The following is an 11235-nucleotide window of genomic DNA, read 5'->3' on the forward strand; positions in this document are numbered from 1 at the left end:
ATGTGGTAGCTCTATTTTCAACTTTTTGAGGAACCTCCATACTGTTTTCCAGAGTGGCTTGCACCAGCTTGCATTCCCACCAACAGTGTAAGAGGGTTCCCCTTTCTCCGCATCCCCACCAACATCTGTTGTTTCCTGACTTGTTAATTTTAGCCATTCTGACTGGGCACACCCATTGATTCTTAACAAGGGCCTGGTCCAGTGGGAACTCCGTCCCGGAGCTTAGAATTCAATGTGAAAACAAATTAATTTGAAAGATTCATACTTTCTAGGAAACTGATCTTTTTTTTTTTCATTCATAGTGTAGAGAAGATAGTGAGACCTCAAGTCTAAGTAGCTGGATCGTTGAGCAAGCCACACAAAGTCTGATCGAAATCAAGCTAAATTCAAATCATGTCCAGTGGTTTCAGTCCTAGTGTCCTTTCTACATGTTCCTGACGTGTCTGACATTCTCCAGACTGCAGGCTCCTCATTTTACTGAAAGAATAATGCTCAGTGCTCCTTTCTCTTTTTCAAGGAAAATCATTAACTTATTAAATTAATATGGGCCACAGTGACTATCACTTTTTGGAAATACTATTCCTTTTCTGCATTGCCTCTTCCTCCCAATTTCACATCTGCTGATGTCTGTATACCGAATCTATCCTAAACTGTTTTGTCAGCAAGCTATTTCCAGAAAAAAAAAAAAAAAACTCCCAAAGTCTGCTTGAGTGATTTCTCAGGAACCTTGTGGCCACTGAAATCCTGGATTCATACAAAGGAGAGTCTATTACTAAGAGCTATTCAAAGCAAGGGTGACACTGAAGAATTTATAAAGAAAATGAAATCCCATCTCAGAACAAAAATGCCCTTCATTTCATAATTTCTACATAAAAGCTGACACCACTAGACTCCTTTAAATCTATTATTAAAGATAATAGACAAATTTTAAGCCATATCCCCAATAAGTATACATGAAAATAACACAAGTCAGGATCTTGGCCCATCACTTCCAACACATAGCACCTGTGTCTCTCAGCTCATGCCCCGTGCCTCCCCTGAGCACAGGACACATAGCACCTCACATGGACATCCCAAACCAGCAATCTCCAAACATCACACCCTCATCTCCAGCACAAATGTAAGGCCAACGCCTCCTTGACCAGCTTCCCCAGCTTCACTGATATCTTGACTGACCCAGTCCCTCCCTTGTCCAGAGTCCTGACTTCTAGAATGCCCAAAGCCCAGCGCCACTGCTCTGCTTCAGTAGTTTGACAAAAGAGTACAGTAAGGGCTGTGGAAAGGTAAGAAGTTGCCAGTAGGGATTGCAGGAACACTATTATGGCTCAGAAGGTTGGAAAACCAAAACTCTGCAAACTGATCACAATCCTCCCATTGTGTAAAACATGGTCCCAGTGCCTACTAAAAATCAACTATTGATTTAAGTCACCATTTTCACTTAAATCCCCCAGCTCTCCAGTATAACTACTGAATATTCACCCATTTGTTATTTTAACTTTAATTTTTTTTAAATTTTTTTTATTGTTATTAACTTTAATTTTAAATTCAATTTACCATTATAACTTAAATTCAAATTCAAAAATTTTATCTAATTCCTTTTTGATCGTAGAGCTATGTTTCCCTTGGGAAGTGGATATCATGGAAACAGTGAGCAGTGATGAGGAACAGATACTAAGAAAACCATGTTAAAGAAGGACAGAAAAAACACAGAAAGAAGGAACGAAAGCTGAAAGAAATCCCAACGGTAGCCTGCAGGATGAATTCGGTATGGCCGCCTATGACAATAGCGTAACCACATAACAAATAAGATAGAAGTGGGTCTGTAATGTGAGGTCCTCACTCTCTCCTGGGTTTCCTACAACAAGTGGTAAAGAAATGGGGGTACCATGGAGAAATACCCAGTTTAACCCAATAATCAGTGCTATCCCCATAACTGCAGTTGATGGTCCAATTTCTGCCTCCTCCACCACCCATGATGTTTCCGGTCCCCATAACAGTCCCAACAACTGCTTGATATGATTAAGGTTATGGATTGTTATGGGGTTGAATAATGTCTCCAAAAAGATACATTGAAGTCCTAATCCCCATTACCTGTGAATGTGACATTGTTTGGAAAAAGGGTCTTTGCACATGTAATCAAGTTAAGATGAGGCCTTTAGGGTGGGCCTTAATCCAAGATGACTGATATCCTTACAAGAAGCCAGAAGAGACAGAGACACAGGAGGGGAGAAGGCCATGTGATGACAGAAGCAGAGATCAGAATGATAGAGCTGCAAGACAAGGAACTCCAAAGATTAACAGCCAGAAGTGAGCAAGAGGCAAAGGAGAATTCTCCCTAGAGTCTCAGAGGGATCATGACCTGCTAACACCTTGATTTTGAACTTACAGATTTCAACAGCTGGGAGAATAAATTTAGGTCATTTAAAGCCGCTCATTTTGTGGCACTTTGTTAGGGCAGCCCTGGGAAACTAACTCATGGACCTTAAGATGGGCTGGTTGTCCTGGCTTATCTAAGTGGGCCCAACACAATCACAGGGATCCTTAAAGGTGGTAGAACCATTCTAGGCCATGGTAAGAGGGAGAAAGGTGATGGTGGAAGCAAAGTTAGAGAGATGCCATGCTGGCGGCCTTGGAGATGGAAGAAGGTGGCCATGGGCTAAGAACAGAGGCAGTCTCTAAACCGGAAAAGGCAAGGAAGGAGACTCTATAGCAGGGTCTCCAGAAGGAATGTGGCCCTGCCAACACCTTGCTTTTAGCCCACTGAGAACCATGTTGGGCTTCTGATCTCCAGAACAGTAAGATAATAAATTTGCATGGTTTAAGCCACCAAGTATGCAATAATTTTTTATGGTTGTGATAGAAAACTAATACAATAGGCCGAGATTACAAAAACAGTGTACTCAATCATCATCATTTTATTATTATTTGAATTTCATCAAATTTTGTGGAAATCTGTCTTCTCTCTTGGTATGTAGGTACCTAATTAATGTCCTCAGTTTTCCATGTTGGCCCACAAAGCCTAAAATGTTCTCCATCTGGCTCTTTACAGACAAAATTCGCTGACCCCTACTTTTGAGTTTTAACAAGTTTCAGGTTAGTTAAAAGGAAAATACTTAAAATGTAGATCTTTCACTTCTTAATATTTCTTGCTGAATAGTTTACTGAAGTTCAGATTAGAGAAGCAGATTTATTGTAAAGAGCTATATAATTGTAGCTCTCGGAAAAATTAACACAAATATACTCACTCTTACTGTAACTGCATTGATTCATTTTTGAAATCCATTTGGGCAGTCTGTGATGGGCCACCACAGTGCCCTTCGAATGGCAAACATATGAGTCAAGAATCAGAAGGAGGTACTAAAGAACCTGGAACAAAGACAAGTACTGATTTCTATTTCCAGAGACCCCAGCCAGCCCACTCATCCCAGACAGATGGATAAGTTACCATTCCTACCCACAGGGGGCTTTGTAGCACTAGCAGTGGGCTAACTCTATACAAAAGCCAAGTGTTTGATAAGAATGGGCAAGACTGAGAAAATAATAAAAACTTTCCAACTTGAGAAAAGGAGATCTACCTATAGTATGTTCAGAATTCATTCCCCTAAGGATTTCTTCAGAATTCAGAAATTCCAAATGAGACAATCAGTAAAGTTAAATAAGATGCTGTTCTTGTTTATTAATCATCTGTTCAAAGAGTTAAAAACTTACTTGTCTTAATCACACCATTTGGAGCTTGGTAGCCTCATTTGGAAGCACTGGAAGCTAAGAAGGTGTAAATGGATTGCTGAAGACAGGCTGAGTCATTAAGAAAAGTGATTAGCACTGCCAGATTGTCCCTGCCCTACAGACTAGTTAACCCTGCTCTTGTTTGAGAGAAGACGGTAGCTTAATGAAAAGCATCTTTTATTCAGTAATAACATTGTTTAGTGTCCATCATGCGCCGGGAACAGGAAAGTGAGACTTGCCCCAGCTCCTCAGTGAACTCGGTCTTTTGCTGTTAGAATAGTGGGTGTGTTTAACGCCTCACACCTCAGCACGCCCAACCCCACCCCACAGGGGTCGGTCTGTGTGCCCGTTAGCAGACAACAGGCACACACAGAAATATCTCCACCACGGCCAGATAGCTCAAGAAACACAGCAGACGGGCCATGCATGGACTTCAGAGTCAGTCAGACTTAGGTTCAAATCCACTGTCTTTATCAGCTACGTGACAGTGGGAAAATAGTCTGACAGACGGGCCAGTTTTCAGAGCTCAGAAATAAGTTTTGGAGTATAGCATGTCCTTCATGGTGAGCTATGAGGACACAGAAGCTCATCCAGCTGGCTACCATAGAAGGTCCTCAGTAGAATTTAACCACCATGAATGCCTTTGAAGGAGCTAAAGCAAATGTACAGAACACTTAAGGCTTCTTTGAATAGTTCTGTAGAATTCTTGTTCACTAACTAGGTTTCTGTCCCAAAGGTGCCTCAGTGAAGGAGTCCCTGCGCAGGCACCTCCCACATACACATGGTAGAACTGTCCTGAGACGGTGAAAATGTGCCAGGGAAGGGCAGAATGGCACATCAGACAACTAGGAACAAAGGCGCAGCATTGACTTTTATTTCCAGAGACACACGGAAGCCTCCCAAGCCCAGTACAATACGAGGATGTCAACAATTTTAAATTGAGGAGAGAGTGAAAGAGTAAGAGATGCATGGAAGGAAAGGAGGAAAAAGTGAGTCAGGGTGAGAGGGGCCACCAAGGTAGGCAGGAGGCAGGCAGGTGCACGTCTCTAATTATGTAGAGCACAGGGTGCAGTCCCCCTATCCATCTGCATTCGCATGTCTGGTGAGTGGGGGACCATGCTCACCCGAGCTCTAAAGCTCTATGATTGAAATTATTCTATTCTTTGGCGGTAGAGAGGGGATAAATGATGATGGAGAGGTAAGAAGGTGATTTAGACAGTTTTCAAAAAAAAAAAGATAAATGGCTAGTAAATATAAGCAAAACAAATTATCTTTTTTTAATAATGCAAATTAAATCAGTGTGATGCAATGTTCACCTATCAAATGAACAAAGAATTAAAAAGCAGACAAGGGCACAGGGAAATAGATGCAGTCAGACATTGCTGGCAGAAATGCAATTTGATGTAAGAGTTTGAAAAGTAATTTGGTGATATTTATCAAAATAATTTAGAATGTTTATACCTTTTGACTTATTAATTCTTCTTAGAAACAATCATACATATCAATTCTTCATAGAAACAATTCTAACAATCTTAGAAACGTAGTTATAAGGAGATACACCGAAATGCTCACAAAAAGTTATGTACAGAAGTGAGACACAACAGAGAAAATTGGAAATCCCCCAAGTGTTCAATATTAACAGGATGCTCTAAAAAGCCAGAGCATATCCATATGCTGGGGTACTTTATAGCCATTAAAAATAAAGGTTTTTCAATAACATGGGGAAATTTAATAACATTAAAAATGTCAAGTAAAGAAAGCATATGTTCTCACATAAGTTAAAAATGTATTGAGAAAAATACACCAAGAAGTTAGTATTGCTAGAATTATGAACACACATTTCCTGATTCTTCATATTTTTTCAAATATTCTAAAAGCATATGCATTATCCTTAAGCTCAGGAGCTCAGTAAGGACACAAAGCTAAAATAATTACCATAATAAGAACAAAGATAAAAGGGACTGTTCTTGTCTGTTTTCTTTCATAGTTCTGAGGCCTTATGTCCATGGGAAAATAAGAAAATGTTCACTGGAAAAATAATTTTATTTATTGACTTCAAAGATGCCGTGAGGCTGTGAGAAGAAACAGGTGGCAACATAAATTCTTTTTTTTAAGATTTTATTTATTTATTTATTTATTTATTTATTTATTTATTTATTTATTTGACAGAGAGAGCATGCATATGCGCGTGAGCAGGGCAGGTGGGGAAGTAGCAGAGGGAGAGGAAGAGAGAATCCCAAGCAGACTCCGCCCTGAACAGGGAGCCCGACCCAGGGCTTGATCCCACGACCCTGAGATCATGACCTGAGCTGAATCAAGAGTAGGATGTTCAACTGACTGAGTCACCCAGGTACCACAGGTGGCAACATAAATTCTTGAAGAGGGAGCTGCTCCTAGAAGAAAATTTCTAAACCTCTCTCCAAAATACATGCCACGTAATGTGGCATTTTTCATTTCCATTTTCCAGACTTTTTTTGATTTAATAGCTATGCAATAGAACTAAAGCTTTAGAATATACTTAGGCTACATTCTCTTCCTAGATGCTTTAAAGTTATTTCACCTCTAATAAATTTCTTAGAAGTCAGGAAAAGAAAAGTTTCTTTCTGGGGCACCTGGGTGGCTCAGTTGGTTAAGCGACTGCCTTTGGCTCAGGTCATGATCCCAGGGTCCTGGGATAGAGCCCCGCCTTGGGCTCCCTGCTCGGCGGGAAGCCTGCTTCTCCCTCTCCCACTCTCCCTACTTGTGTTACCTCTCTCGCTGTCTCTCTCTCTCTGTCAACTAAATAAATAAAATTTTAAAAAGAAAAGAAAGATTTCTTTCTGCAAAAGTCTTAAGAGTTCCATTGCATTCAACTATGATATGCTGTGGTCCCTTAACTTCCTCAGCAGAGACCTTTCAAAACATTTATTTTCTCCCATCTTCTTCCTCTATTACTTGACTTTCATATTTTAATCTGAATTAAAGGATCTATCATATAGTGTTTTATCTAAATCCTTTTTGGTTATCAGCATATATGTATCATATACATATATAATTACATACATATCATATATGATTTATTATTTATTATATATTTATTATTTATTATATGTATAACAAATAATGAGAATAATGATGTGAACTGAACATATTGTGGTGATCATTCCACAAGATATACATATATAAAATCTTCATGTTGTATATCTGAAACTAATACAGTGTTGAATGTCAATTATATCTCAATAGAAATATATATGTAGCAATAATAATAATAAACCATATCAGATGCAGAATAAGAAACTTATCTTGTAAAGATATCCATATGAATTAATACTACACCTTCCCTTAAAAATTCAATTTCTATCTGAAAATCAGTTTAAATGTTATTTAGAGAAACCATATAATGAAAGGAGCCCGAAGTTGAAGCCCAAACACCTGTATTCAGGGCTAGATCTCCCAGGTTTCTGATAAGGACAAATCACTCAACCCCTTGTCGCACACATTTGTCCTCTGGTGAATGGAAATGATACAGTCCTCACAGCATTCCTGTGGCAACTTCTATATGTAGAAGGGAGTATAAATTGTGAAGTTAGTATTTTAACTCCTTCACACCAAAGGTGAGAAAAGGCTTTTTACAGGGCTTCCTCATTCAATGAACATGCTGTATTTATTCAAATGAAGAAAAGAGTAAAAACATTTTTTTATTGACCAACTGGAAGATGTTCTTAGCCTGGACCCATTACCTTGAAAGCAGCCTCAAGAATTTACTGGCATTAGCATGGTATAATTTTTTTCTAGGTAAAAGTAAATATGTCAGTAAGTAAAGCTGACAATTTACAAAACAGAGAGACTGCAGCTATTGTAATAGCAAATGAAATATTGCCATTAATAGGCTTAATATTTATCTGGGTAACATAACCATTCTTTTTTCTTTTTTTTTTAAAGATTTTTATTTATTTATTTATTTATTTGAGACAGAGAGAACGAGAGAGAGAGAGCACATGAGAGGGGGGAGGGTCAGAGGGAGAAGCAGGTTCCTTGCTGAGCAGGGAGCCCGATGCGGGACTCGATCCAGGGACTCCAGGATCATGACCTGAGCCGAAGGCAGTTGCCCAACTAACTGAGCCACCCAGGCGCCCCATAACCATTATTTTTTCTAAAATAGCTCAGATTAAGACTTACATGCACTTCAGAATAGAATGGTAGAGTGTTTTGCCAACTTAGTAATGTAAAGATCTTCTTTAAAGGAAAAGATCCTCTCACTAATTACAAATGTTGACAAATTATGTTTATAACAATATTAGTATATAAAACTCAGTATAATCTGTCTGCCCTATCCATATGACTTGTTTACAACTATAAAACTAAAAGTTAATTTAGAAGTTAACAGCAAACAAAACTACAAAAATAGTATGAAAAACAATAACATTAATGTGAAATACTATATTGTTTGCTAAAACAAAACAACTATTCTCGCTGTGAATGTGATAATACACATGCACATTTAAAGTTTGACATATCGGGTGCCTGGGTGGCTCGGTCGTTAAGTGTCTGCCTTCGGCTCAGGTCATGATCCCAGGGTCCTGGGATCGAGTCCCGCATCGGGCTCCCTGCTCCTTGGGAGCCTGCTTCTCCCTCTGCCTCTCTCTCTCTGTGTCTCTCATGAATAAATAAATAAAATCTTAAAAAAAATAAAAAATAAAAAAAAAAAGTTTGACCTACCTATATATGCAATTTTCCCAACATTTTTCTCTGTTCTAACTCCTATGAAATCTCCACTGGGATGGAACATGCCTGGGTTATACATGGCATGTGCATAGGGAACACACAGAAGCACACACTGGAGTCATACATGCAGTACACGTAAGAAGCATGTGCAGGCACAGGCCTGAGGTACATGTGGAGGACAACTCCAGTCTTTCCCCCATTAACCTAGGAATAAATAAATAGCAGTCCTCATGTTAATCACAGGATCAACCCAATCGAAAATATGGGTAATAAAATTGCATGACTGAACTCCATTAGGAACCCCAGATAATCTGGAACATGCTTATATTACTTTTTTTAGACTATAATCAAAATGGAATTATAAAATTAATCATTTTCTTGAGGAACACTGGGGCACTGGGAAAACGTTTATACATTCCTGTTTGAGGAACTCTAGTATCTATATCAGGACTTATGTCCAAATATTTTGAAAAGCTTTTTTTTATTAAATAGAATCCTAGAATTACTGATTTGAATAGAATCGCTGGGGTGCCTGAGTCCGGCCAGAACTGAGTTATTGATTTTTGTTGCTGACTCAGACCAACAGCATCGGCAACAGCATCCCTGGGTTGGGAGCTCAGGCATCTAATTTAGCCTAGTCTCCATCCTTGCCAGTTATCTTCTCTTTCTTAGCTTCTCTCTTTTCCACCTTAGTGCCCTGTCCTTGCTCTTCTTAAATACCACACTCATTTGGGACAAGCAAAACAGACACACCATTGAAACAGATTTGTTTCCATACAGACAACCCATTAAATAACTCCTCTGTGGAAGGAAAGCCACTGTTAGAGTCAGTTGCATAGCTAGAAATTCCAAATTCCCCTCCAAATATTTAAGACTGAGGCCTTTTCTCTTCTTTAACCACAAAACAATAAACCTCTAGGCTTGCTCACCTGCATAGGTTAACACAGAAAGTAATGGACATTCCACCTCTATTTGGTAGATGCTTACATAGCCTGCTCTTATACATATAGCTACGGTCTCCTAAGGGAAGCACAAAGAGAAATAGATACCCAATAAGCTGATCTACTGAATTTTCAGCAATTCATTCAATTAAACAAGTGCTTAAGTACCTGTGATCTGAAAAATATTGTGCAGTTTTGAGTTTTCTCTTTATATCAATGATAAAATAAAAGAACAAGATACCTAGGCTCCAAGTTTTATTCATACGTCTCCTTTATTTAAAATATATATTGATCATTCATCATGATGTACTAGGCATTGTGTTGGGTTCAGTAAGAGATTAAAGAGAGGAAAGATTGCTTCTCAACTAAAGGGCAGGGACATGTGTTATGGATCAACTGGCATGTAACTTTAGACTGAAGAGGGAGAATAAAGAGAGCAAAAGGGGGCCTCTGGGTGGCTCAGTCAGTTAAGCATCCAACTCTTGATTTTGGCTCAGGTCATGATCTCGGGGTCTTGAGATCAAGCCCTGCGTCAGGCTCCACACTGGGTGTGGATCCTCCTTAAGATTCTCTCTTTCCCTCTCCCTCTTCCCCTCCTTTCTACTCCCCACTCATGCTTTCTCTCTCTCAAAAAATAAAAAAATAAATAAATAAATAAAGAAGAGCAAAGAGAAAACAATATAGTATTGTGGTTAAGAATAAGAATATGGTCAACTGCAAAGATCTAAGTTCATGCTTCAGTTTTTTCATTTACTATCTGTGTAACCTTGGGAAATTATTTTACCTCTTCAAGCCATAATTTCCTTTTATGTGCCAGAAGGCTAAAAAGAAGTACTTCACAAATTGTTCCATTTTATTTTTGTTTTAAAGAATTAAATGAGATAAAGTACAGTACCTGGCACAGAATTAGTGCTCAATTAAGGCTACCTGTTCTGATTATAATTATTATTTTAAATATTCTGGTATCAAAAATAGCATAAGAAAATGCACAGAGCCAGAAAATATAGAATGGAAATGGTAAGCATTCTCATTTGGTTGAAGTTTAGGTCTTCGAAGAAAAGTAGAGGCTGATAGTTTTGAAAAGTTGATTCTGGTCAAACTGAAAAAGAGGCTGTGAAGTTTTTCTTCAAAAATGAAGGAGACATTATTACCAGATAAACTGAGATAATTCATTGCTCATAGAACTATCCTATAAGAAATACTAACAGTAGGGGCACCTGGGTGGCTCAGTAGGTTGAGTGACCGTCTCTTGGTTTCAGCTCAAGTCATGATCCCATGGGTTGTGGGATCAAGCCCCGTGCCAGGCTCTGCATTCAGCAGGGTGGGGAGTCTGCTTGAAGATTCTCTCCCGCTGCCCCTCTCCCCCACTCATTCTCTCTCTCAAGTAAATAAATAAATCTTAAAAAGAAAAAAAGAAATACTAACAGTCTTCCAGACTAAAATGAAAGGATACTAGACAACAAATAGAATCCACATGTAGAAATATTAAAAGTACCAGTAAAGGCAACCATATAGTTAAATATAAAAGACAATTTAGATGTACTTTTGGTTTGTAACTTTTTCTCCTATTTGAAAGATAACTGCATAAGCCAACAGTTATAAAACTGTGTTGATGGATTTATGATATATAAATATTTGTACTTATAATGTACAAGAGCACAAAGAAGGGGGAGGGAATGGAGCTGTATAGCAGCACAGATTTTATGCTACTGACATTAAGTTGGTATTGACCCAAACTAGATCTTTGAGATAAGATGTTAATTGTAATCCCCAGAGTAAACATTAAGAAAATAACTTCAAAATAGAATAAGAAACAATACTGAGTGGTGGGGGGGTGGGAGGGATGGGGTGGCTGGGTGAT

At 38.7% G+C, this 11235-nt stretch overlaps 1 protein-coding gene across 4 annotated transcripts in view; it reads right to left on the reverse strand.

Annotated features, from left to right (window-relative positions):
• Positions 1-11235, reverse strand: part of FGF14 (fibroblast growth factor 14) — a 586337-nt gene that overhangs the window by 374169 nt on the left and 200933 nt on the right. The gene's annotated exons all lie outside the window — the stretch shown is intronic.

Source organism: Leptonychotes weddellii, chromosome 3 (assembly GCF_054177405.1).
Source record: "Leptonychotes weddellii isolate Sample4059 chromosome 3, ASM5417740v2, whole genome shotgun sequence".
In the NCBI taxonomy this organism is placed as follows: domain Eukaryota; kingdom Metazoa; phylum Chordata; class Mammalia; order Carnivora; family Phocidae; genus Leptonychotes; species Leptonychotes weddellii.